This window comes from Oryctolagus cuniculus, chromosome X, assembly GCF_051225735.1.
Source record: "Oryctolagus cuniculus isolate XC-2025 breed Fujian yellow rabbit chromosome X, ASM5122573v1, whole genome shotgun sequence".
Classification (NCBI taxonomy): domain Eukaryota; kingdom Metazoa; phylum Chordata; class Mammalia; order Lagomorpha; family Leporidae; genus Oryctolagus; species Oryctolagus cuniculus.
The window spans coordinates 47,138,946-47,163,816 of NC_142888.1; the positions used below are offsets into that span (position 1 = coordinate 47,138,946).

General features: G+C 38.8%; 2 long non-coding RNA genes and 1 pseudogene across 3 annotated transcripts in view; 1 reads left to right on the forward strand and 2 right to left on the reverse strand.

Moving 5' to 3' along the window:
• LOC138847731 (uncharacterized) overlaps window positions 1–24,871 on the forward strand; it is a 143,819-nt gene that overhangs the window by 56,547 nt on the left and 62,401 nt on the right. The window lies entirely within an intron of this gene.
• Window positions 1,741–24,871, reverse strand: part of LOC149119630 (uncharacterized) — a 45,491-nt gene continuing 22,360 nt past the window's right edge. Inside the window, exons 2-3 of the long non-coding RNA XR_016227753.1 lie at window positions 3,305–3,525; window positions 1,741–2,446 (exon numbers count right to left, since the gene is read on the reverse strand). This is a non-coding gene — a long non-coding RNA (uncharacterized LOC149119630). The remainder of the gene's footprint in view (window positions 2,447–3,304; window positions 3,526–24,871) is intronic.
• On the reverse strand, window positions 10,300–10,398 carry LOC149119631 (small nucleolar RNA U3; annotated as a pseudogene).

The window sequence follows — 24,871 nt, forward strand, 5'->3', positions numbered from 1 at the left end:
ACCAAAGTTGTCTTCTTTGAGGGTGAATTTGATTTTCCAATTGGAAAGCACTTTGTAAACTATAAGGGGCTAAGGACAACAGAAATACTACATGGCTGTGACCCTATGACAGGAAGTTTCTTTGCTTTTCTCACCACTTTTAGAGCCATTCCTTTTCTATGTCTTCTGACTATATTTCTACTTTCTCCAGATAGCCTCATGATGGTGTCTGTTTACCAAGTTTCTGGATTTTTGTTTTAATCCTTTAATGAACTGATTTTGTATATCAGCTTCAACTGTCACTTCAGCAAACAGATATCAGGAGTAAGGCCTACTTCACCAGGATGTTAGGAAGAGGAAAAGGTGCTGAATACCAAGTTCTCACAAAGCAGTAAAGCTCTGTAGTGGTCTTAATTGTCAAAATTACCACAACTACAAATGGCAAAGCTAGGTAGAGTTGTCCTGTGTTCATGTCTTATCCACATTCTACACACTTCAAGAACTACCTACTTCTAATTAACTAATGGGATATTCATAGCAATAAAATACATGCGTCCATGAAAAAAATTTAAGAAGTTTTATGTGAATTGACGTGGACCAATTTTCAAAACATGTTACGTAAAACATTAATGGGGCTGACATTGTGGTATAGCTGGTAAAGCTACTGCCTGCGATGACAGCAGCCAGGACTTGAACCGGCACACATATGGGCTGCCTGCACTGTAGGTTGCAGCTTTACCTTCTATGCCACAGTGCCAGCTTCTCCCTTATTTTTAAACCAAACTTCTTTGATCTCTCCCACCCATCTCAGCCTCTGGTATTCAACATTCTGTATTCAAATTGAGGGTACTTCTTAAAAAAATTAGTTCCCATATATATGGGAGAAAACACAGCAGTTCTCTTTCTGTGTCTGGCTTGTTTCACATACTTGATTCTTTATCCTTCTTAAAATATAGATTGCACAGTTGAATACTATACTTATATTAATACAGTTTAGAGCTACACTAATTGTTTTTTATTTTTTCATCTTCATTACTTTTGACATGGATAATTAAATAACTTCCCCACCCCCTAAAGCATTTTTTTAAAATTTCTGTTACTTTTGATTCACGTCTTCTATATTTTCTGTTATGATTTTAGTTTCTGAGATCAGGGTGGAATGGTCATAGACATGTTATGATTTTAGTAACCCATGTAATATTCAAATAAAGTTTATTTTATTGTTAAAATTAGTCCATACCTCTAATCTTTGAAGAATATACTGGTTCTGTCATCCAGAATGACTGCTGGCCTTCTCAAATTTGTGTTGTCCACATAATTTGCTACTTATCATTATCATCTTGAGTCACCACAAAAAAAGCACCTTTAAAATTAACAGAACCAGGGGTTGTTGTGGCATAGCAGATAAAGCCATTGCCTGGGATGCCACCATCCCATATCAGTACTTGATAGAGTTCTGGCAGCTCATCTTCTGATCCAGCTCCCTACTAATGCACCTAGGAAGGCATCGGAGGATGCCCAGGTCTCCTAAACCTACGTGGGAGTTCACAATGAAACTCCTGGCACCTGGCTTTGGCCTGTCTCAGCCCTGACCATTGCAGCCATTTGGGAAATGAACCAGCAGATGGAAGATCTCTGTGTCTCTCCTTTTCTCTCTATAACTCTACCTTTTAAAAAAATCATTAAAAAATTAACAAACAAAATTACTAAGATTTTATTGTATTGTGTCTAAGAGCTACTTTTGGTAAATACCTCTGGAAGTGTTCAAGTGAAAATTTAAATGCAAATGTGGTAAAAATCATCACATTGTGCTGAAATTCCATATTAAAGACAAACTAGAATATATACCTATATAATTCATCATTGACAAGATTGAAATTTGTTGCAGTAGAAGAAGGAAATAGAAAATTATAGTTAAATATGCCATAAATACACCAAATCTAATTGTCTGGCATGAAGAAAGTTCAATAAATGCTTGGAAATATGAGTAGATGGCTGTTTCCATAGTCTATAACAGAAGATTACCACCAAACAACACTGATTAGTTTTTGAATTGCGCATGGTGGTCTGCTGGGCTTTGTGCAAAACAATGAAAACAACAACACAACCAAATATGTGTTGATCCAACTTTTAAGGCATATACTGACAAAACAAATATCAAGATACCAGAGAACAAATAGCAACCAACATGTGAATAGGCAGCAAAGGGTTAACATGGTCTACAAGTCAAAGAGGAAGTTTATATCTATACTTCTGGTGTTTAAGAGCTAGACAGGAAGGATGCAACCATAGTTCTATGTTCTTCTATGGCAATCCGTTACCCTTCTCTAGATTCCAGTGTCTTGCAGGGAATTTAAGTTTTCATGGCCACTTCTGGCCTGAATTTGTGACTGTTGATTTCCATTTTCCTGTTCTACATTTGAAGCTCTCTATATTCCTGGAGGGTTCTTTGCCTTCCTCTTGATTTCTACAAAACAGAAAACAGTCACAAAAAACTTTACATATACCACACATTTCCATGAGAGTTCAGGTGAGTGGTGTGGTTTTGCATCACAAATAAGACTATTGAAATTGAGCTTGATGGTATACATTGTGGAGGTTTATACTAATTTGCATTTGGTGGTGGTTATTTTGTTTTTGTTTTGTTTTGCTTGCTTTATGTGTTACAGTATTTGTTGACATCCCAAAATCTTTCGTTCTAATGTTCTAAAATATGTCTTTATTTTGCTTTGTGCCTTTAGAGATGTTTTAAAGTCAGCTTTATTAAAATATAATTTACATACAGTATAAATTACCTCTAATAATTATAAAAATAAAAATCATCCCTAGATTATAATAAGTATAATAAGTATAATAAATAAATAAATAATTATAAAGAATAAATAAAAATCATCCCTAGATTATTTCCAATAACTTAAGTATAGCTCCATATATGTAATTCATCCCCCTCTTCAGTTGCACTGCCCCTTGCACTGCCTAGCAGTTCGATTCATAACAATTCCTCCCACTTGTTTTGTCTAGCAATCCAAGCTTTTCCTGGCATAGACTGTTAACCTCTATTTAGCTGCTCACTGCATATACAAAGACTCATTTAAGTAATCTGCCAAACAGTGGGACTTTAACTTCCTTCCTTCCCCCATAGAAAGATAAAGGTGTGTTTTGTTGGTTGGTTGATTTTTTTCTCAAACAACATATATTGTTACACCATATCTTATCATAACCAATCCTCAAATCACACACGAATGCATATTAGTTACCAATTACTACATTAAAAATATTACCCCAAAATATGGCACCTTAGAACAATGAACATTTATTAACTCACACGATTTCTGTGAGCCAGGAATCCAGTAGAGTCTGAATTCTAGTTTCGGTCATTCTGAGGTTGCAGTCCGTATGCCAGTGGAGCGCAGGCAGCTGGAGCTAGACTGTCTATTTCAAAATTCAGTCTTGTGGTTGTTTTCAGGATTCAGATTCGTACTGGCTGTTGGCAGGAGACTTCAGTCCCTCTCCACAGGTTCCCTGAGTGTCCTCATCATGGGACAGCTGGTTTTCCGATAGCAAGGGAGCAGAAACAGCAAGAAAATAAAGTTATCCTGTCTTTTATAACCTAATCTTGGCAGTGACATGCCATCACTTCCACGTAGAATGTGCTCCATAATTACACAATTTCATTGGGTAAAAATGTAGGATATTTTCCTCAAAAGTCAAAAAACAACCTTTGTACAAGGTAATAAAATATAAGCCTCAGGGGCTGGTGCTGTGACATAGAGGGTAAAGCCGCCACTTGCAGTGTCAGCATCCCATAGGGGCACCAGTTCGAGTCCAGGCAGCTCCACTTCCCGTCCAGCTCCCTGCTATGGCCTGGGAAAGCAGTAGAAGATGGCCCAAGTCCTTGGGCCCCTGCACCCACATGAGAGACCCAGAAGAAGCTCCTGGCTCCTGGCTTCGGTTCAGCGCAGCTCCGGCCACTGCAGCCAATTGGGGAGTGAATCAGCGGATGGAAGACCTCTCTCTCTCTCTCGCTCTCTCTCTGCCTCTGCTCTCTGTAACTCTGACTTTCAAATACATAAATAAATCTTTAAAAATATTAAACATTTTCCTTTCTTTCTTGATCTCTTTTTCAACTTGTTATGGTGGTTTTTTTGTTTACTATTTAGTGTTCTAAAGAAAGAAATCTAAAAATGTAAATTTTAGCCTGATTTTTGTCATTCACCTTTATATGTGGGTTGTTTAGAAAGTTTGTGAGAAAACGAAATTAAAAGAGAAGTTTATTAGAGCACAAAAATTTTAAATCCATACAATTTTTTCACAATATACATTTTCTATGAACTTTTTGAAAAATCTTTATATGAATAATTTCGAAATTTTTGCAACCATTACATTTTCCACAAAATGTTTGATATGCTCTGCATTCTGAGTTGCTAGTTTAAAATGCAAATATCAGAAAACATACATGTACTCTCAAATGTTACACAATTTGTGTCTTGAGGATGGCTTGCACTGGCCAGAAGAGATCAACAAAAGCCAGACTCTGGAATGTTGGGAAAAGGAAGAGAGGTTTGCCCAAACACAGACAATCCTGGAGGGAGTGCACCCTTGGACACAGAAATATTTGTAGGGCATGTACAGAGTGCAAACCTTTGACAAAAAGGCACACACACTCAGGCCTGTTGGTTGTGGGTATTCTCTTCACACTAGCCAGGGAAAAACCAGTACACTGAAGACACTGGGGAAGGTAAGCCAGGCACCTTCCCCTTCCCACAGATCCACAGTAGATGGCAGTCCCCAGGGTTATTGCAGCCTCCCAACAATGACACACTAGGTACCTACAGCAAGGGTGGGCAAGGAGGCTTACTCTGGTTGAGGTGTTATCTCTGGCCAGCCTCCAACTAGAAATAGCACAGTGCTGGTAACCCAGGTTGGGGGTGACACTACCATGCATGACTTTTAAATGCCATGGACCTTGCACATCTAATCCTCATCTTCTCCACACCTGCCTCCAGGTCACCACTGACGAGAAAAAGTACTAGCAATTGCTGATAGGAGGCAGGGAGAGGAAGTTCAACTAAGACTGAGAGCCAAGTGGCGAGTAGATTGAGAGGCCATGAATCTATCCTATAGAAACAAGAAGAGAGCAGGGGATGAGCCTTCTCCCTGGACAGTTCCTCACTGGACTTTAGTTATAAAACATAAATTCATACATTATGAGTGATTTTAAGGTGGTATCTGCAGACTATAAAATATCAAGTGCAGAATGCTCTTGAGCACCTGGCTCTCCATGACTCCATTGGTCATAAGTACTGTGTGTGCCTTATGTTTTTGGTCATACAGACAGCCCTGGGTACAATGGGGGAGGGTATGAATACTAGGAAGTGGAAACATTGGGGGAGGGGAAAGCTGTGAAGTTTTCTTGACTGCCCTTTTCCCGTCCTAGACTAGATTTTGTTTTATGAATTTATTTTTGTCTTTTTCTACAGTCCTATGAGCCCTTTTAAATAATTTTTGAGATAATGAATTTACATTATAGTCAATGACTTAATGCTCCACTAAATAAGCAATTCAATGGTTTGGTATTTCCACTGACAAGAATGGAAAAAGTGGGAGTGGGATGTTTGAAGGAAAGATGATCAATTGGATTTGGGATATGTTAAATGTAAATAAATAATAGTTATCAAAATTAATTTAATGTACTAGTTTAAAGACAATACATAAGATAAAGCCAACCCTATTATCTCTGCTTAAATTTTTGCAAACCAATAGATGTCCTTAGTTAAACTTCTTTGAATCTGTTTTCCTCTACTTGCAGCTCAAGCATTTTAACAGACCAACAAGTCACTTCCTTTCTCTAGGTTCTGATATAGCCTCTAGACATTTAGGTGTCCAGCAGCATAACGTGCCATTGTTGTTGCCAACCTGGCACCAGCTCCAGGAGCCAAGGAAACCACTTAATATAGCAAGATGTTCTCTCTCAGTCCACTTCATAGGTCTCCCTTTCCATTCCTACATCAACAGTATGGAAATTGAAGAAGAGGAATACCCTTTTCCCCTAAGTTGAACCTTTAACATCCAACCATAAAACCATGTTTCGCACCTATCTCAGTCCATTTTTGCTACTGTAACAGAATATCTAAGATTAGAGAATGTAGAAATCATCGAAATTTCTATCTCACAGTTCTTGGGGCTGGAAAGTCCAAGATCAATGCACCAGCAGATTAAGTGTCTGATGAAGGTTGCCTTTTGCTGTTATCACACAGGGGGAAAAGGGCAAAATAGAGTGAGAAATTGGTAAAGGAAGTCTGAATTCACCTTTCGTGGTAGCATTAGTCTCATAAAAGAAGTCAAGACCTAATCTCCTCTGAAAGGTCCCTTTCTTGTTTTTTTTTTTTTGTTTATTTATGTTTATTTATTTGAAAGGGAAAGAAAGAGAATGAGAGAGAGACTGAGAGAGAGAGGAGAGAGACACAGAGATGTTCCATCTGCTGTTTTATGCCCCAAATGCCTACAAGGCCAGGGATCTTCCCTCTGCTGGTTCATTCCCCAAATACCTAGAAGAGCTGGTACTGGGCCAGGCTGAAGCCAAGAACCTGGGACGCCATTCAGTCTCTCACATGGGTGGCAGGGACCCAAGTACTTGAGCCATTATCTGCTGCTTCCCAGAGTTCTCATTAGCAGGAAGCTGGATTAGAAGTGGAGGTGGACTTGAACCCAGGGAACAAGGTGTGGTATATAGGTGTCCCAAGTGGCGGCTTAACACACTCTACCACAAAGCCTGTCCCAGGTTCCATTTTTTAATATTTTTACAATAGTGATTGAATTCCAACAATAATTTAAGGGGATAAATATTCAAACCAGAATGGTATCCTTTTTGTTTTATCTTGATAATCAAGAGACATATTTTATGTGACTTGGTGATTATCAGTGCCTTCTTATTCAAGGGAACTGGCACTGGTTCAAAGAAAGAAGTTCCTCATGAAACAGCCAATTCCTTCTATTGCAGAGCATGGTCGTCCAATGGTTTAGAGGTCTCAACCATATAATTTGATTTGTCAGCTCCAGAAATAACCTGTTATTTTTCTTTTCCATAAAACTCCTTGATTTTCATGGAGCAAGACCCCAATCTAGTCACCCCATCAACACACCCAACATGCCGGAATATACACAAATAAGCTAACACTGATCAGACAAACCTCTGAGGATAGACATCAATGATGTGTTCCTAGATCTCAAGGGGCTCCCAGTCAAGTGGAAGAGATGCAAAATAAGCATACAATGCTGGCTACACCTATTAAAATAATCCCGGCTTGGGGCAAGCATTGTGGAGCAGTGGATAAAGCTGCTGTTTGCAATGTTTGCATCCCATACCAGAGTGTGGTGTCAAGATGTGGCAAGTGTTTGGGCCCCTACCACCCACATGGGAGACCTAGAGGGAGTTATAGACTTTTGGCTTTGGCCTGGCCCAGTCCTTGCTTTTGAGAGTTTTCAGGGAGTGAACCAATGGATGAAAGATATCTCTCTCTCTCTCTCTCTCTCTCTCTCTCTCTTTACCTTTCAAGTAGATGAAAACAAATAAGCAAGGGCAGGCTCTATGGCACAGTGGGTTAACGCCCCAGCCTGCAGCGCCAGCATCCCATATGGGTGTCAATTCAAGTCCCAGGTGCTCCACTTCTGATCCGACTCTCTGCTACGGCCTGAGAAAGCAGTAGAAGATGGCCCAACTGCTTGGTCCCCTGCACCCACGTGGGAGACCAAGAAGAAGCTCCTGGATCCTGGCTTCAGATCAGCTCAGCTCTGACCATTGCAGTCATTTAGGGAGTGAACCAGTGGCTGGAAGGCCTCTCTCTCTCTCTCTCTCTCTCTCTCTCTGTCTCTACATCTCTCTGTAACTCTGTCTTTCAAATAAACAAAATAAATCTTAAAAAAAAACAAAGTTGTTGTAAATATGTATTTGTCAAGGCAGAAAGCTAGCATTTTATTTAACCGTTAGTTTGATTGATTACTTTCAAATACTATGTATGTAGGCCTCCATTTATATTCTTGCTTCAGGCCCTACTGTTGTTAGGCACACAGAATCTGTGCTGCTGGTACTTATGAACATATGTGATTTGGTTTAAGTCTCATGCCCAACTGTCCTATGGGACTAAGAGTTACTAGCCCATTTTACAGAGAAGAGATTTTGAATAACAAGAGTAATCAAAAACTGTGAAATATCACAAAGGACTTAAAAATGAAGAGGATCAAAATAGGACACTGTGGGCTGATATTGTGGCACAGTGGGTTAAGCTGACACCTACAACACTGGCATCACCTATCAGAGTGTTGGTTCAAGTCCCAGTTACTCCACTTCCAATGCAACTCCCTGCTAATGTCCCTGGGAAAGCAGCAGATTATGACCCAAGTATTTTGGCCACTGCCACCCACCTGGGAAAATCGGATGGAGTTCCAGCCTCCTGACTTCAGTCCACCTTTGCCCTGGCCACTATGGCCATTGGCAGAGTGAATTGGTGGGTGGAAGATCTCTCTCTCTCTCCCTCTCTTTCTCTCTCTCTCTCTCTCTCTCTCTCCTGCCTTTCAAATAAATAAATAAAAGTAAATCTTTTTTAAAAAGCAGGTCCCTGGATTAAGCAAGAACTCTTTAAACACAATCTTCAAGAATGAAAATTCAGGGTCAGCATTGTGGCATAGTGAGTAAAGCCGCTACCTACAGCACTGGCATCCCGTAGGGGCACTGTTTTGAGTCCCAGCTGTTCCACTTCCGATCCTGCTCCTTGATAATGCGCCTGAGAAAACAGTGGAAGATTGTCCAAGTCCTTGGGTCCCTGCAGCCATGTGGGAGACCTAGAAGAAGCTCCTTGCTCCTGGCTTGATAATCGGCCCAGCTCTGGCTGTTGCAGCCACTTTGGGGGTGAACCAGCAGATTGAAGATCTCTCTCTCTCTCTCTCTCTCTCTCCCTCTCTCTCTCTCTCTTTCTCTCTTTCTCTCTTTCTCTCTGCCTGTCAAATACATAAAATAAATCTTTTAAAAAAAAGAATGAAAATTCATTGGTGTAACAAACCAATTGTTGGGATAAGTTTTGGTCTGGAAGTCAAGACATTGGTTAAGAAACCTAAGTTCCATAGGAGTGTTTCCAGGCTCTGCCATGAATTCCAGCTTCTTGCTAATATGTACCCTAAGAAGAAACAGGTTGACGGCTCAAGTAGTTGGTTCCATGTCACATATGTGAGATACTCAGATTTAGTTTCTGAGTTTGGTCTGGACCAGCTCCATTGGTTGTGGGCATTTGGGGAATTTGGGGAGTCAACTAATAGATGGGACATCTCTCTGTCTCTCTCTCTTCTCTCTCTATCTGCCCCCACCCCCACCATAAGTAAAAAAGTTTTAAAGCACTAGATCGTGTAACAGGAAAAATGATTCCTGTCCATCACAGAAGAAACTAAATCATGTTGAAATCAGAGTATCAAGAGTCACTGAGAGGGGAAAAGGTGAAGATACCAGAGAAAATGGAGATGAACATCAGATGTATGTCAGCAGAGTGGGAGAGTATACAACACACACTAAGTGCCTTATCTGCTCTAGATCATGTGGCCTCTGGGAATGTACACGTGAATAATGTGATATCAGATTTCAAGAGAAGTGAGAGGTCCACATGTTCCCACAAGTGAAGTAGGAAAAATACCAAGTAATTCAACAATAATGAAAGGCTAATGAGTTTTTCAAGGGAGGTCACTAATGATCTCATCCCAATAATTTCCAAAGAGTAGCAAGGGTAATCTTTTTAAAACATTACAGTTACTCTCTACAATAATTAAAGAACTAACCAAGTTCTTTTCAAAGGCCTATAAAATCCTACCTAATGCAGCCCCCTACCCATTATGTTTTACTTTCTTCAAAACATTTATTACCATTGAAATTTCAGGTTTTTTAGTTCTTTATTCCCATTTTACCTCACTGGAAATGTAAACTCCACAAGAACAAGGACAAACTCGGCCCCTAGGGCCTAAAAATATCTGGTATATAAATGTTGGATTATTGGGAAAACTATACCCATCTTTACTGGGGTGGGGGAACTTGTTTCAGCCAAGGGAAATTTAGATTTTTATAACATCATTTGTCAGCCATACAAAATTATCAACTTAACAATTAGCTTGCTATCAATTAATTGAGTGTGGGTCCAATCTGTGGTTAACTTGACAGGGCCAGATCCAATTATTCTGTGGACCCATGAGCCAGATATTCCCTACTTTGTTTAGAATCAAGCCAAATGTTACTTCTTCTATGAAGGTGTCCCTGACTCTCCTATTAAAAGTCACCTCTCTATACCCTCAGCACCCATAAGACTTTGTTTACAATGAAGGAGTTGGAGGCTGTGCATACATCTGGTAGCGAACTATAGAAATGATCCCTGAAAGTACAGTCTTTGTGCATGTATCTGAACACGTATGTAATCTTGTCATGCTAAAAATGCAACATCAGAAATTTCTGGTAGTCTCATTTCTCTGTGTCCAGTTTAATATTTCTTTATATAATGAGGAAAGGACTCACTTATCTAAAACTGCTTTGAGTAAGCCTTCTGATATCATTGTAGAATTAAGTATACCAGAAAATTTTAGCTTAAATCCAATAGTTATCCAAAATCTGACACCCAACATCAATTACACCTTCCAATAGTTGTCTGAGATTACAATAACCCTGAAATTGTTAAACTTTTCAGATATTAGTTACTAGATATTTTTATCTTAAAACTACAATGAAGATCTATTTATAATAAGTGTTTTTTCTAGTAGTATATAGTTTGTGTGTATGTGTAATTCCTGCATAAATTTGCAATGAGTTAATATCATCTTTTGTTCTGATTTTTATTTTCATAAAGTTTCATTTTAACTCATTTCTTTTCATCTGGTATTTTCCTCTGTAGACAGAGAAATAAGTCTGGGAGTATAGAATGAGAAGGAAATAGAATCGCAGGATCTCAGATTTGGGAAGAATTTTAGATCAAGCAGGGTAATCTTCCACACAGCAGAGGAATTACTTCATCATTATCATTGAGAGTTGGGTTATCAGACATCCTTTTCACCCCTCTGGTGATGAACAGCTTACTATGTCCAAAATCAGCTTATTCCATCTAATGAAGGCTATCCTTCTATTGAGCTGAAACCAGCTTCCCTGTGGCTTTTATCCATAGGTTCCCAAGTCTACCCCGTGGAGCCACAAAAAGATCCTGCTTACTCTGCTATAGTTACTATAAAACTGTGTCATAGACTGAGTGCTTTAGAGACATAGGAGATCATTTTTTTCTTTCAGTTATAGAGAGTGAGAAATCTAAGATAATGTTTCCAATATTCAGTGTCTGGAGAAGGTCACTGGCTTCATCCTCACATGGTGGAAAGGATCAAAAAGGCAATAAACACCATGTCCTTGCATAGCACAAAAGTGAAGATAACAATGCCACTTACTGAAGCACTTTAATAGGAGCCTTAATGAAGGCTTAACCCTAATGACTTAATCACCTCCTAAGGGCCCCCCGCATCTTAATACTATCTCACTTTCTATTCTGTTTCAATATATGAAAGTTGTTCAGGGGGTGGCATTCAGACCAAAGCAGACCCAATCTTCACCATCACAGTTCCTCAGAAGTCTGAAGACAGAAACCAATTCCTTGAGCCATCTCTTCTCCAGGCCAGGCAGCTGCAGTTGCTTCCAATCACTCTTTCTGAGACCTGGATGCCAGGTCCCTCCATGGCATACTCACCCCCCTCCAATTATTCTGTTTCTCTTTTAAATTTCAGGGTCAAAACAGAACAGAATTACCATCCTCTCCCTCTCACAGCCATTTTGGCCTAAGGCTACCTACATGGGCACCTAAAAAAAAAAAAAACACCTAAATGGGCATTTAACAAGCTTTACTTTTTCCTGTTGTAAATCTAGTTTACATTTGCTACACTCTCTTGATATTGTATATGCACTACTTCGATGCCTGACATGTAAATACCTTCATATGGCTCCTTCATCAGCTCTATATCAAACCCCATGAAGATCTTGAAAGCCACACTTAGAGCATGCCAGAGCTTCCACCAGCCTGAGTTCTTCAATGATTGTGTGGAGGTCAGTGCTTCCCTCGGTGAGCACTGATGAAACTTTCTATTTGTGAAGAAAACTCTACTGCGTTAAGTAACTGAAATTTTAGGGGTTATTATTCACAGGAGTTGGTTCACATTAGCTAAATAGACTGCAGATTTTGTAACCATACCTTCCATTGTTGAGACTCACTGAAATATTTTTTCTACTTTCTCTTCTCCACATGCCACTGTCAAATCCCAGGATTTCCCATTCTCTGCCTATTAAATTTTCAAGACTAAAGGAAGGCTACACATAAGTCTCTCTTCAGTTCCATCTTGATCTGTCCAATTCATCACTGTTGTTTGTGGACAACTTATAGGACCCTGACTTTATCTTCTAATAAAGTCATTCTAGCCTCCCTGCTCAAGTTATTTGCCTTCTGCAATTATGACATACTATCAAAGTCTTCCTTAGAAAAACTAATGAAGATATTGAATAAGAGGTAAGGACCAAAAACCATAGCATACTTTAGAGAACTATACCTAGATTTTGACCTGAGTGATTCTACTTGGTTTTGACGTTCTAGTCATTTACAAATGTCTTTTACTACATGTTCTTCATTTCTTGATGATATCCATATAGATATTCACAGATACACTGTCAGATGCCAGAGCTAAATTGATACACTGTCTGGCTAAAGAATTATATTAAACTTTCAATTTGATAACCTTAATAATAAAATTAGGGAGTTAAGTACAGCATGACATGCAAAGAGAGACTGTACTGAGCCTTAGCACAGACCACTTAGCTTTTTAAGCTTTCAAAGCTTTCATATGTCTGTATTTAAAAATTAATTTGGCTGAATTAAACACTGATGGGACCCCAAGAAATCCAGGCTTGGCTTTTTGTCTCCCCTACCTGTGTAACTTTGAACAAGTCATTTCACCTCTGTTTCCTCAAGCTGAAGAATGCAGTGGATAGAAGAAGCAACTTTTAAGATTTCTTGCAACTTTGAGTCTGATTTTAATCAATTAATTTATGTATGTAGCACCATATTGTCTTGGGGGTTTTTTAAAATAATTCTACCTGTCAATGGTATAATTCTGTATCATAAAGTGTTTATTATAATGGATCTTTCATATTGGGTCTAAAGTGCGTTTGTGAACACAGATGAAAAAGGTTTGATTTTCATTTTTCATTATAACTTATCTTTTATATTTGTATTTTATTTATTTATTTGAAAGAGTTACAAAGAGAGAGAGAGAGAAACAGAAACAGAGACAGAGAAAGAGGTCTTCCATCTGCTGTTTCATGCCCCAAGTGGCTTTAATGACTGAAGATGGGCCAGGCCAAAACCAGAACTCTGAAGCTTCTTCCAGGTCTTCCACGTGGGTGCAGGGGCTCAAACACGTGGGCCATTTTCCATGCTTTCTCAAGCACATTATCAGGAAGCTAGATTGGAAGTAGAGCAGCCAGGACTCTAACTGAAATCTGTATGGGATGCCTGTGCTGCAGGCGAAAGTTTAACCCACCATGCCACAGCACCCCCCACCCCAAATTTATCTATTTATTTAAAAGGAAGAATTACAGAGAGGAGAATTGAGAGAGAGAGAGAGAGAGAGAGAGAGAGAGAGAGAGAATGAATCTTCCAGCTACTGGTTCATTCTGAAAATGTCTACAACAGCCAGTGCTGGCTAGGCTGAAGCCAGGAGCCTGGAACTTCATCTAGGTCTCCCTTGTGTGTAGCTGGGTCCCATCCTGGGCACATTAACAGGCAGCGGGATCAGAAGTAGAGCAGACAGGACTTTAAACAACGCCCATATGGGATGCTAGTGTCACAGGCAGTGGCTTAATTCACTGTGCTACAATGCCTTTCCAACAAAGATGCATGCAGACTGAAATTGAAAGGTTGGAAAAAGATATTCCATGCCAACAGAAATGAAAAAAAAAAAGAGCTGGCATAGCCATCTTAATATCAGACAAAATAAATTTTAACTGTTAAGAGAGACAAAGAGGGGCACTATATAATGATTAAGGGATCAATTCAACAGGAAGGTGTAACTATTATAAATGCATATGCACCTAAATACAGGGCACCAGTCTATTTAAAAGATATGTTAAGGGAATTAAAGGGAGACGTAGACTCCAATACAATAGTATCGGGGGACTTCAATACTCCACTCTCAGAAATAGACAGATTAACTGGACAGAAGATCAACAAGGAAATAGCAGATTTAATCAAACTATTGCCCAAATGGATCTAACAGATATCTACAGAACTTTTCATCCTACACTTAAAGAATTCACATTTGCTCAGCAGTACATGGAACCTTCTCTAGGATTGACCACATACTAGGCCATAAAGCAAGTCTCAGCAAATTCAAAAGAATCGAAATCATATCATGTATCTTCTCAGACCACAGTGGAATGAAGTTGGAAATTAGCAACTCAGGAATCCCTAGAGCATATGCAAACACATGGAGACTGAACAATTTGCTCCTGAATGAACAGTGGGTCATAGAAGAAATTAAAAGAGAAATCAAAAGCTTTCTGGAAGTAAATGAGGATAACAACACAGCATATCAAAACTTATGGGATACAGCAAAAGCAGTGTTAAGAGGAAAGTTTATATCAATAGGTTCCTACATCAAGCAATTGGAAAGGCACCAAATAAATGAGCTTTCAATGCCTCTCAAGGATCTAGAAAAACTGCAGCAAATCAGAACCAAAACTAGTAGGAGAAAAGAAATAATTACAATTAGAGAAGAAATCAATAGAATTGAATCAAAAAAAAAACATAACAAAAGATCAGCCAAACAAAGAGCTTGCTTTTTGAAAAAAAAAAAAATAGACACACCATTGGCCCAACTAACTAAAAAAAGAAGAGAAAAGATGCAAATCAATAAAATTAGTGATAAAAAGGGAATGTAACAACAGACACCACAGAAATAAAAAGAGTCATCAGAAATTATTACAAAGAGTTGTATGCCAGCAAACAGGGAAATCTATCAGAAATGGATAGATTCCTGGACACACGCAACCTACCTCAGTTGAACTATGAAGACATAGAAAACCTACACAGACCCATAACTGAAACAGAAATTGAAACAGTAATAAAGGCCCTCCCAACAAAGAAAAGCCCAGGACTGGATGGATTCACTGCTGAATTCTACCAGACATTTAAAGAAGAACTAACTACAATTCTTCTCAAACTACTCAGAACAATCGAAAAAGAGGGAATCCTCCCAAATTCTTTCTATGAAGCCAGCATCACCTTAATCCCTAAGCCGGAAAAAGATGCAGCATTGAAAGAGAATTACAGACCAATATCCCTGATGAACATAGATGCAAAAATCCTCAATAAAATTCTGGCCAATAGAATGCAACAACACATCAGAAAGATCATCCACCCAGACCAAGTGGGATTTATCCCTGGTATGCAGGGATGGTTCAATGTACACAAATGAATCAATGTGATACACCACATTAACAGACTGCAGAAGAAAAACCATATGATTATCTCAATAGATGCAGAGAAAGCATTTGATAAAATACAGCACCGTTTCATGATGAAAACTCTAAGCAAATTGGGTATAGAAGGAACATTCATCAATAAAATCACAGCAATTCGTGAGAAACCCATGGCCAACATCCTGTTGAGTGGGGAAACTTTGGAAGCATTTCTACTGAGATCTGGTAGCAGACATGGATGCCCACTCTCACCACTGCTATTCCATATAGTTCTGGAAGTTTTAGCCAGGGCCAGTAGGCAAAGAAAAATAAAATAAAGGGATAAAGATTGGGAAGGAAGAACTCAAACTATCCCTCTTTGCAGATGATATGATTCTTTATTTAGGGGATCCAAAGAACTCTACTAAGAGAATATTGGAACTCATGGAAGAGTTTGGCAAAGAAGCAGGATATAAAAATCAATGCACAGGGCCAGCGCCGTGGCTCAATAAGGTAAGCCTCTGCCTGCAGCACCGGCACCTCGGGTTCTAGTACCAGTTGGGGTGCCAGATTCTGTCCCAATTGCCCCTCTTCCAGGCCAGCTTTTTGCTGTGGCCCGGGAGTGCAGTGGAGGATGGCCCAAGTGCTTGGGCCCTGCACACATATGGGAGACCAGGAGAAGCACCTGGCTCCTGGCTTTGAATCAGCACAGTGCGCCAGCCACAGCGCGCCGGCCGCGGTGGCCATTGGAGGGTGAACCAATGGCAAAGGAAGACTTTTCTCTCTGTCTCTCTCTCTCATTGCCCACTCTGTCAAAAAAAAAAATCAATGCACAGAAATCAACAGCCTTTGTATACACAGACAATGCCACAGCTGAGAAAGAATATCTACGATGAATCTCATTCTCAATAGCTACAAAAACAATCAAATACCTTGGAATAAACTTAACCAAGGACGTTAAAGATCTCTACGATGAGAATTACAAAATCTCAAAGAAAGAAATAGAGGAGGATACCAACAAATGGAAAAATCTTCCATGCTCATGGATTGGAAGAATCAGTATCATCAAAATGTCCATTCTCCCAAAAGCAATTTATAGATTCAATGTGATACCAATCAAAATACCAAAGACATTCTTCTCAGATATGGAAAAAATGATGCTGAAGTTCATATGTCCCACAGGGACAAATATCATATGTTCTCTCTGATCAGTAACAACTAACCGAGCACCAAAACGGAAACCTGTTGAAGTGAAATGGACACTATGAGAAACAATGGCTTGATCAGCCCTTGTCCTGACTGTCCAGGAATTTCAGGGTCTCATGTCTGAGGCAGGGGCCAGTACAGACACTCCCCAAAAAGGCAAATGGGAAGGGTAAGGTCAACGGGTGATGAACACACCACAAGCACCCATGATTTCTGTTGAAGCAGGAGCTGCTTTATTGAGGAAGTGTACAGGCTTATAAAGCTTACTAAGGGCATGCACAGTAGGGGAGCCAATCAGTGAAAAGGTCATGCAGGCACGGGTGGACCACGCACAGGGCACCTTAAGTAAAGTATAGGGATCATGCACTATCCATGTGTCCGGAACTAAAGCGGATCTATTCCTACCGGTGGTTTGATCTTAGGTAGCTTAACCCAGCAGCCACAGAAACGCCCCTCAAACATCCACCAGGTGCCACATTGTAATGGAGATTTTAGGCAATGCCCAACAGAGGAACAACTTAATACTTTATCCCTTTTAGTATTTTTTTGGTTCTACTTAATACTATTGGTTGAACTCTTTAATTAACACACAATTATTCTTTGGTGTTAAATTTACCTGAAAAGTGATCTCTGTTAAATATAAGAGTGGGAATAACAGAGGGAGGAGATGTACAGTTTGGCACATGCTCAATCGGACTTGCCCCAAACGGTAGAGTTAGAAATGTGCCAGGCGATTCCATTCAATCCCATCAATGTGGCATGTGCCAATGTCATCTCACTAGTCAAAGTGATCAGTTTCAGTTCATAATTGATCATCATGATAGGATTAAGAGTCAAAGGGATCACATAAACAAGACTAGTGTCTGCAAATACTAACTGATAGTATTAAAAAGGAGAGAACAATTCAACATGGGAAGCGGGATACACAGCAGACTCATAGAATGGCAGATGTCCTAAACTGCACTCTGACCTCAGAAACAGCCCTTAAGGCATTCGGATCTGGCTGAAGAGCCCATGAGAGTATTTCAGGCATGGAAAGCCAGGACACTGTGGCAAAAAAATGACCTAAATGAAAGATCTGTGTGAGTGAGTTCCCAATGGAAAGAACAGGCCATCAAAGAAGGAGGTACCTTTCTCTGAAGGGAGGAGAGAACTTCCACTTTGACTATGACCTTGTCTAAATAAGATCATAGTTGACGAACTCAAAAGGCTTCCATAGCCTTGGAACTCATGACAACAGCCTAGGGTGATTACTGACACCATAAATAAGAGTGTCAATTGTTAAATCAACAGGAGTCACTGTGCACTTACTCCCCATGTAGGATCTCTGTCCTTAATGTGTTGTACTATGTGAATTAACGGTATAACTAGTACTCAAACAGTACTTTACACTTTGTGTGTCTGTGTGGGTGCAGTCCTTTGAAATCTTTACTTAGTATATGCTAAATTGATCTTCTGCATGTAAAGATAATTGAAAATGAATCTTGATGTGAATGGGATGGGAGAGGGAGTGGGAGGTGGGATGGTTGCAGGTGGGAAGGAGGTTATGGGGGGAAAAAGCCACTGTAATCCAAAAGCTGTACTTTGGAAATTTACATTTATTAAATAATAGTTAAAAAAAGAAATAGACTAATTAAAGTAAGGCACGCAATAAACACAAAAAAGTATCCATTTAATGATGGACATGTTGGTTGATCCTTATCTTGGCTATAGTGAATTGTGCTGCAATAAACATGGTGGAGCATGTATCTCACAGATACAATGATATCATGTCTTGATTATATACCCAGTAATGGGATTTCTGGATTATATGGCAGCCCCAATTCCTTTCTCTTAAGTAATTGACATAATGCTTTTCACAGTGGCTGTACCAATTTACATTTATACCAACAATATATAAGAGTTTTCCTTTCTCTGCATTCTCATCAGTATCTGTCACTTTTTGTCTTTTAAGTATTACCATTTTAACAAAGGTGGGGTGGGATTTCATTATGGTTTTGATTTGCATTTCCCTGATGGCTAGTGATATTGAGCATTTTTCATATATTTGTTTGCCATTTATATTTATTCAATTGATGACTTTATTCAGGTCCTTTGTCAATTTCTTAAATGAATTGGGTTTTTTTGTTTGTTGGATATTTTGAGTTTCTGATGTATTCTGGGTATTAATCCTTTGTCAGATAAGTAACTTGCACATATTTTCTCCCAATCTGTTGGCTATGCCTTCACTGTATTGATTGTTCCATTGCTGTGTAGAAGCTTATGAATTTTATATAATTCCATTTGTCTTATTTTGCTTTTGTTACCTATGCATTTGAGGTCTTCTAGAAATCAATGTCTTTCAAGGTTTCCCATAGGCTTTCTTCTGGTAATTTTATGGTTTCAAAACTTACATTTATGACTTTGATCCATCATGAGTTGATTTTTGTATATGGTAAGAGGTAGGGATACAATTTTATTATTCTACAAATGTATGTAATGTTGTTCCAGCACCATTTATTGAAAAGGCTGCCTTTTTTCCAATGTATGTTCTTGGTACCTTTGTCAAAAATCAGTTGGCTGCATGGATGTGGATTAATTGATTATGCATGTTCCATTGATTTATGTGTAAGTTTTTATGCCCATACCATGCTATTTGGTTATTAAAGCTTTGTAATATACTTTGAAATCAGGTATGGTGATGCCTCAAGTTTGATTGCTTTTGGTGTTTTGTTGTTGTTTTGTTCATGATTGCTTTGCAAATTCTGGGTCTTCTGTGGTCCAATATGAATTTTTATTTTAAATTTATTTATTTATATAAAGTGAACCAATTTTATGCATTTCATATATACAGATGTAAGAGCCTAATGATACTTTCCAACCTATCCTCCCTCATACCCATGCCCCCACCCTCTGTCCTCCTTCCCTTCTTATTTTTACATTTAATTTTTAATGACATACTTTTATAATTGCAAGCTTAACCATCCACCAAACAAAGGATTAAACAGTGAATAAGTAGAAAATTTGTTGTTCCTCAAGAGTATTGACAATAATCAAATCTCAAAACGTCAATTTCATTCATATACATTAATTTTTGTGCTTTGTATATTAATTACCACAAATTAGGGAAAGAAAATGATATTTTCCTTTTAGAGACTAGCTTATTTAACTAAGTATAATTTTTATCATTTTTCCTAATTCTGTAAAGACTATCATTGATATTTCGATAGATACTGCATTGAATCTGTAGATTGCATTAGGTAGTATGAACATATTAATGATACTCAATCTTCCAATCCATTTTTCCATTTTTGTGTCCTTGATGATTTCTTTCATCAATGTTTCATAGCTTTGATTGAGAAAATCTTTCACTTTTTTGTTAAATTTATTCCGAAATATTTTAACTTTTAAGCTACTGTGAATGGCATTTCTTTATTTCTCTTTAAATAAGATTCTTATTGGAGTATAAACTGCTACTTTTTTATATGTTGATTCTGTATCCTGTGAGTTTGTTGAATTGTTTCATCAATTCTAACAATACATTTGGGGAAATTTTTTTCTATGTACAAAATCATGTTATCTGAAAACATAAGTATCTTGCACACCACTTTTCCGATTTTGCTGCCCTTTATTTCTTTCTCTTCCATAACTGCTCTTTTGGAAAAACATTGCTATTTTATTTATTTTTTGAATTTTATTGAAGGAATACAAATTTTATGCATTTCATATTTACAAATTTGGGAACATGAAGATTCTTTCCACCCTATCTCCCTCCTGCCCATACTATACCCTTCTTCAACCTCCCCCACCCATTACCATTCTTATTTTTTATAAAGATTTATTTCCAGTTAACTTCATTCTCATAAGATTAACCATACACTAAGTATAGAGTTCAATAAATAGTATTAAGAAAAAAAAAACAGAACAAACAAACAAACAAAAAACATTATTCCTCAACAGTCAAGATAAAGGCTTCTCAAAATCAAATTGCTCTTGCTAATACTCCCAGTACTACATTGAACAGTAGTGTGAAAGTAGACATCCTTTTCTTATTCCAAACCTCTGAGGAAATGTTTTTAGCTTTTCCCCATTTCAAATGATACTGGTGATGGATATAATTTTTAAGTATGTTTCTTCTAAACCTAATTTTTCTCTTTTTATCCTTGTGTGTATTCTTTAAAAAAAAAACTTTTATTTAATGAATATAAATTTCCAAAGTACAGCTTATGGATTACAATGGCTTCCCCCCCATAACGTCCCTCCCACCTGCAACCCACCCCTTTCCCACTCCCTCTCCCCTTCCATTCACATCAAGATTCATTTTCAATTCTCTTTATATACAGAAGATCAGTTTAGCATACATTAAGTAAAGATTTCAACAGTTTGCTCCCACACAGAAACACAAAGTGAAAAATACTGTTTGAGTACTAGTTATAGCATTAAATCTCAATGTACAGCACACTAAGGACAAAGATCCTACATGAGGAGTAAGTGCACAGTGACTCCTGTTGTTGACTTAACAAATTGACACTCTTGTTTATGGCATCAGTAATCACCCTAGGCTCTTGTCATGAGCTGCCAAGGCTATGGAAGCCCCCTGAGTTCACCGACTCTGATCATATTTAGACAAGGCCATGGCCAAAGTGAAGTTCTCTCCTCCCTTCAGAGAAAGGTACCTCCTTCTTTGATGACCTGTTCTTTCCACTGGTTTCCACTGGGATCTCACAGAGATCTTTCATTTAGGTGTTGTTGTTGTTGTTTTTTTTTTTTTTTTTTTTTTTTTTTTTTTTTTTTTTTTTGCGAGAGTGTCTTGGCTTTCCATGCCTGAAATACTCAATACTCTCATGGGCTTTTCAGCCGGATCTGCATGCCTTAAGGGCTGATTCTGAAGCCAGAGTGCTGCTTTAGGACATCTGCCATTCTATGGGTCTGCTGTGTATCTCACTTCCCATGTTGGATCATTCTCTCCCTTTTTTATTCTATCAGCTAGTATTTGCAGACACTAGTCTTGTTTATGTGATCCCTTTGGCTCTTAGTCCTATCATTGTGATCAATTGTGAACAGAAATTGATCACTGGGACTAGTGAGATGGCATTGGTACATGCCACCTTGATGGGATTGAATTGGAATCCCCTGGTATGTTTCTAACTCTACCGTTTGAGGTAAGTCAGCTTGAGCATGTCCCGAATTACACATCTCTTCCCTCTCTTATTCCCACTCTTATATTTAACAGCGATCACTTTTCAGTTAAGTTTCAGCACTTAAGAAGAATTGTGTATTGATTACAATTTTTTGAGGTTTGTCACCATGAAGTATTTTTAATCTCAAATTCTTTCTCTGGAACTATGAAGATGATCATATGGCTTTTTTTTATTTATTTTTTGACAGGCAGAGTGGACAGTGAGAGAGAGAGAGAGAGACAGAGAGAAAGGTCTTCCTTTTCCGTTGGTTCACCCCCCAGTGGCTGCTGCGGCTAGTGTGCTGTGGCCGGTCGGTGCACTGTGCTGATCTGAAGCCAGGAGCCAGGTGCTTCTCCTGGTCTCCCATACAGGTGCAGGGCCCAAGGACTTGGGCCATCCTCCACTGACCTCCCAGGCCACAGCAGAGAGCTGGCCTGGAAGAGGGGCAACCGGGACAGAATCCGGCGCCCCGACCAGGACTAGAACCCAGTGTGCTGGCGCCACAGGTGGAGGATTAGCCTATTGAGCCACGGTGCCGGCTGATCATATGGCTTTTGTCATTCATTTTGTTGATGTAATTTTTGATGTTTATTGATTTGTGAATATTGAGTCACCCATACACTCCAGGAATAATTCCTACTTGATACTTTTGTATAATCTTTTTGATGTAGTGATTGATTTGGTTTGCTAATATCTTGTTGAGAATGTTTGCATCTATGGTCATCAGGGATAATTGGGTTATAGTTTTCTTTTTGTGTTGTGTCCTTGTTTGGTTCTGGTGTCAGAGTATTGCTGGCCTCATAAACAGAGCTTCAATGTTCTGAAATAGTTTCAAGAGTGACGAATTTATTTTTTCTTTAAATATTTTGTAGGATTCAGCCATAAAGCCATCAGATCCCACATTTTATTTGTTGAGATACTTTTAATCACTGCTTCAATATAGTTGCTTGCTATGTGTCTATTTATATTTCCTTTATCTTCTTGATTTAATTATGATAGGTTATATGTGTCCAGAAATTTATCCATTTCTTCCACACTTCTCAATATCTTAGCATATAGTTTTCCTTAGTAGCTTTTTATGATCCCTTGTTTTTCTGTAGTATCAGTGATAATATCTCCTTTTTCATCTCTAATTTTATTTATTTGAATTTCTCACTTTTGTCATAATATCACGAAATGTTTTTTTATTTTTATTTTTTATTTTTTGACAGGCAGAGTGGACAGTGAGAGAGAGAGAGACAGAGAGAAAGGTCTTCCTTTTCCGTTGGTTCACCCCCTAGTGACTGCTGTGGTAGGCGCACCGCGCTGATCTGATCCGAAGCCAGGAGCCAGGTGCTTCTCCTGGTCTCCCATATGGGTGCAGGGTCCAAGGACTTGGGCCATCCTCCACTGTACTCCCGGGCCACAGCAGAGAGCTAGACAGGAAGAGGAGCAACCGGAACAGAATCTGGTGCCCTGACTGGGACTAGAACCTGGTGTGCTGGTGCCCTAGGCAGAGGATTAGCCTATTGAGCCATGGCGTCGGCCATGTTTGTCTATTTTGACTCTTGAAAAAAGCAGCTTTCCATTTCGTTAGTCTTTTGCACAGTTTTAGTTTCAATTTTGTTTTTTGTTTTTTATACTCTGAATCTTATTATTTTTGACTCCTTATTATGGATTTGGCTTGTTCTTGTTTTTCTAAGTCCTTGAAATGAATCAATAGATTGACTCCTGTCATTTTATTGATTGCTTACTAATTATATCTGCTCTGTTAGTGAATTTTGCATTGTCATGTGTTTTCATGATGGTTACTTTTTTTGTTTAATTTATTTTTTGACAGGCAGAGTGGACAGTGAGAGAGAGAGAGACAGAGAGAAAGGTCTTCCTTTTCCATTGGTTCACCCCCCCAGTGGCTGCTGTGGCCAGCGCACTGTGCTGATCCGAAGCCAGGAGCCAGGTGCCTCTCCTGGTCTCCCATATGGGTGCAGGGTCCAAGGACTTGGGCCATCTTCCACTGTACTCCCGGGCCACAGCAGTGAGCTGGACAGGAAGAGGAGCGACCAGGAAAGAATCCGGCACCCTGACCAGGACTAGAACCCCGTGTGCCAGTGCCACAGGTGGAGGATTAGCCTAGTAAGCCGTGGCACCAGCCATAATGGTTACTTCTAATTTACTACTATTCAATACAAACTGAGGATCACTATTCTGGGGGAGTGGCCTAAGCACCAGATGGTAGTTGATGAATACATTGGGACTGATTAGCTTAAAATGCAGTTCTGGGCCTGGGCTTGGGGTCTGAATATAGATGGATCTACACAGAGAATCTCAGCTTTTGCTAGTTTCCCTTTTTATGATAATGGTATATTTGTCAGCTGAAGAAGAGAATACTAAAGTGTAAACTAGTGTATGTCTCCAGATTTCTGAATGTTATCACATAGCAGAACAGCAAACAACTATTATGTGGTCCTAGGCAGTAGAGCTGGGAACAGTAGATGGAAGCCACAGGAAAACAAATTTCACTCTAACACAAAGAAGTTCTAAGGCATCAATTCTCCCAAAATGATAAAAATCACGTCAAGAAATGATGCAAGAGAATACTATACATCCTTTAAAAAGAATATTCTATCATTTACAACAGTGTGGATGGAGTTGAAGAACATTACGCTAAGTGAAATAAGCCACACAGAGAAATCTATATGATGTATGACATACCTTACATGTGAAATCTACAAAAGTCAATCTCATGGAAACTGAGAGTAAAATGGTGGTTATTAGAGGCTGGGTCAGGGTGGGTAGAGGGAAAGGATTATGGGAAAGTAACATGTTGATCAAAGAATATGAAGTTTCAGTCAGACTGAAGAAGTAAGTTTTAATGATCTATAGCATTGAGTAATGACCACAGTTAAAAATAATGTATACTTTGAAATTGTTAATAAATTTGTAATGTTCTTATCATAAAAAATGATAAATTGGTAAGATGATGATTATACTAATTAGCTTGTTTAAATCTTTTGACCCAGATCAAAGCATCATATTGTAC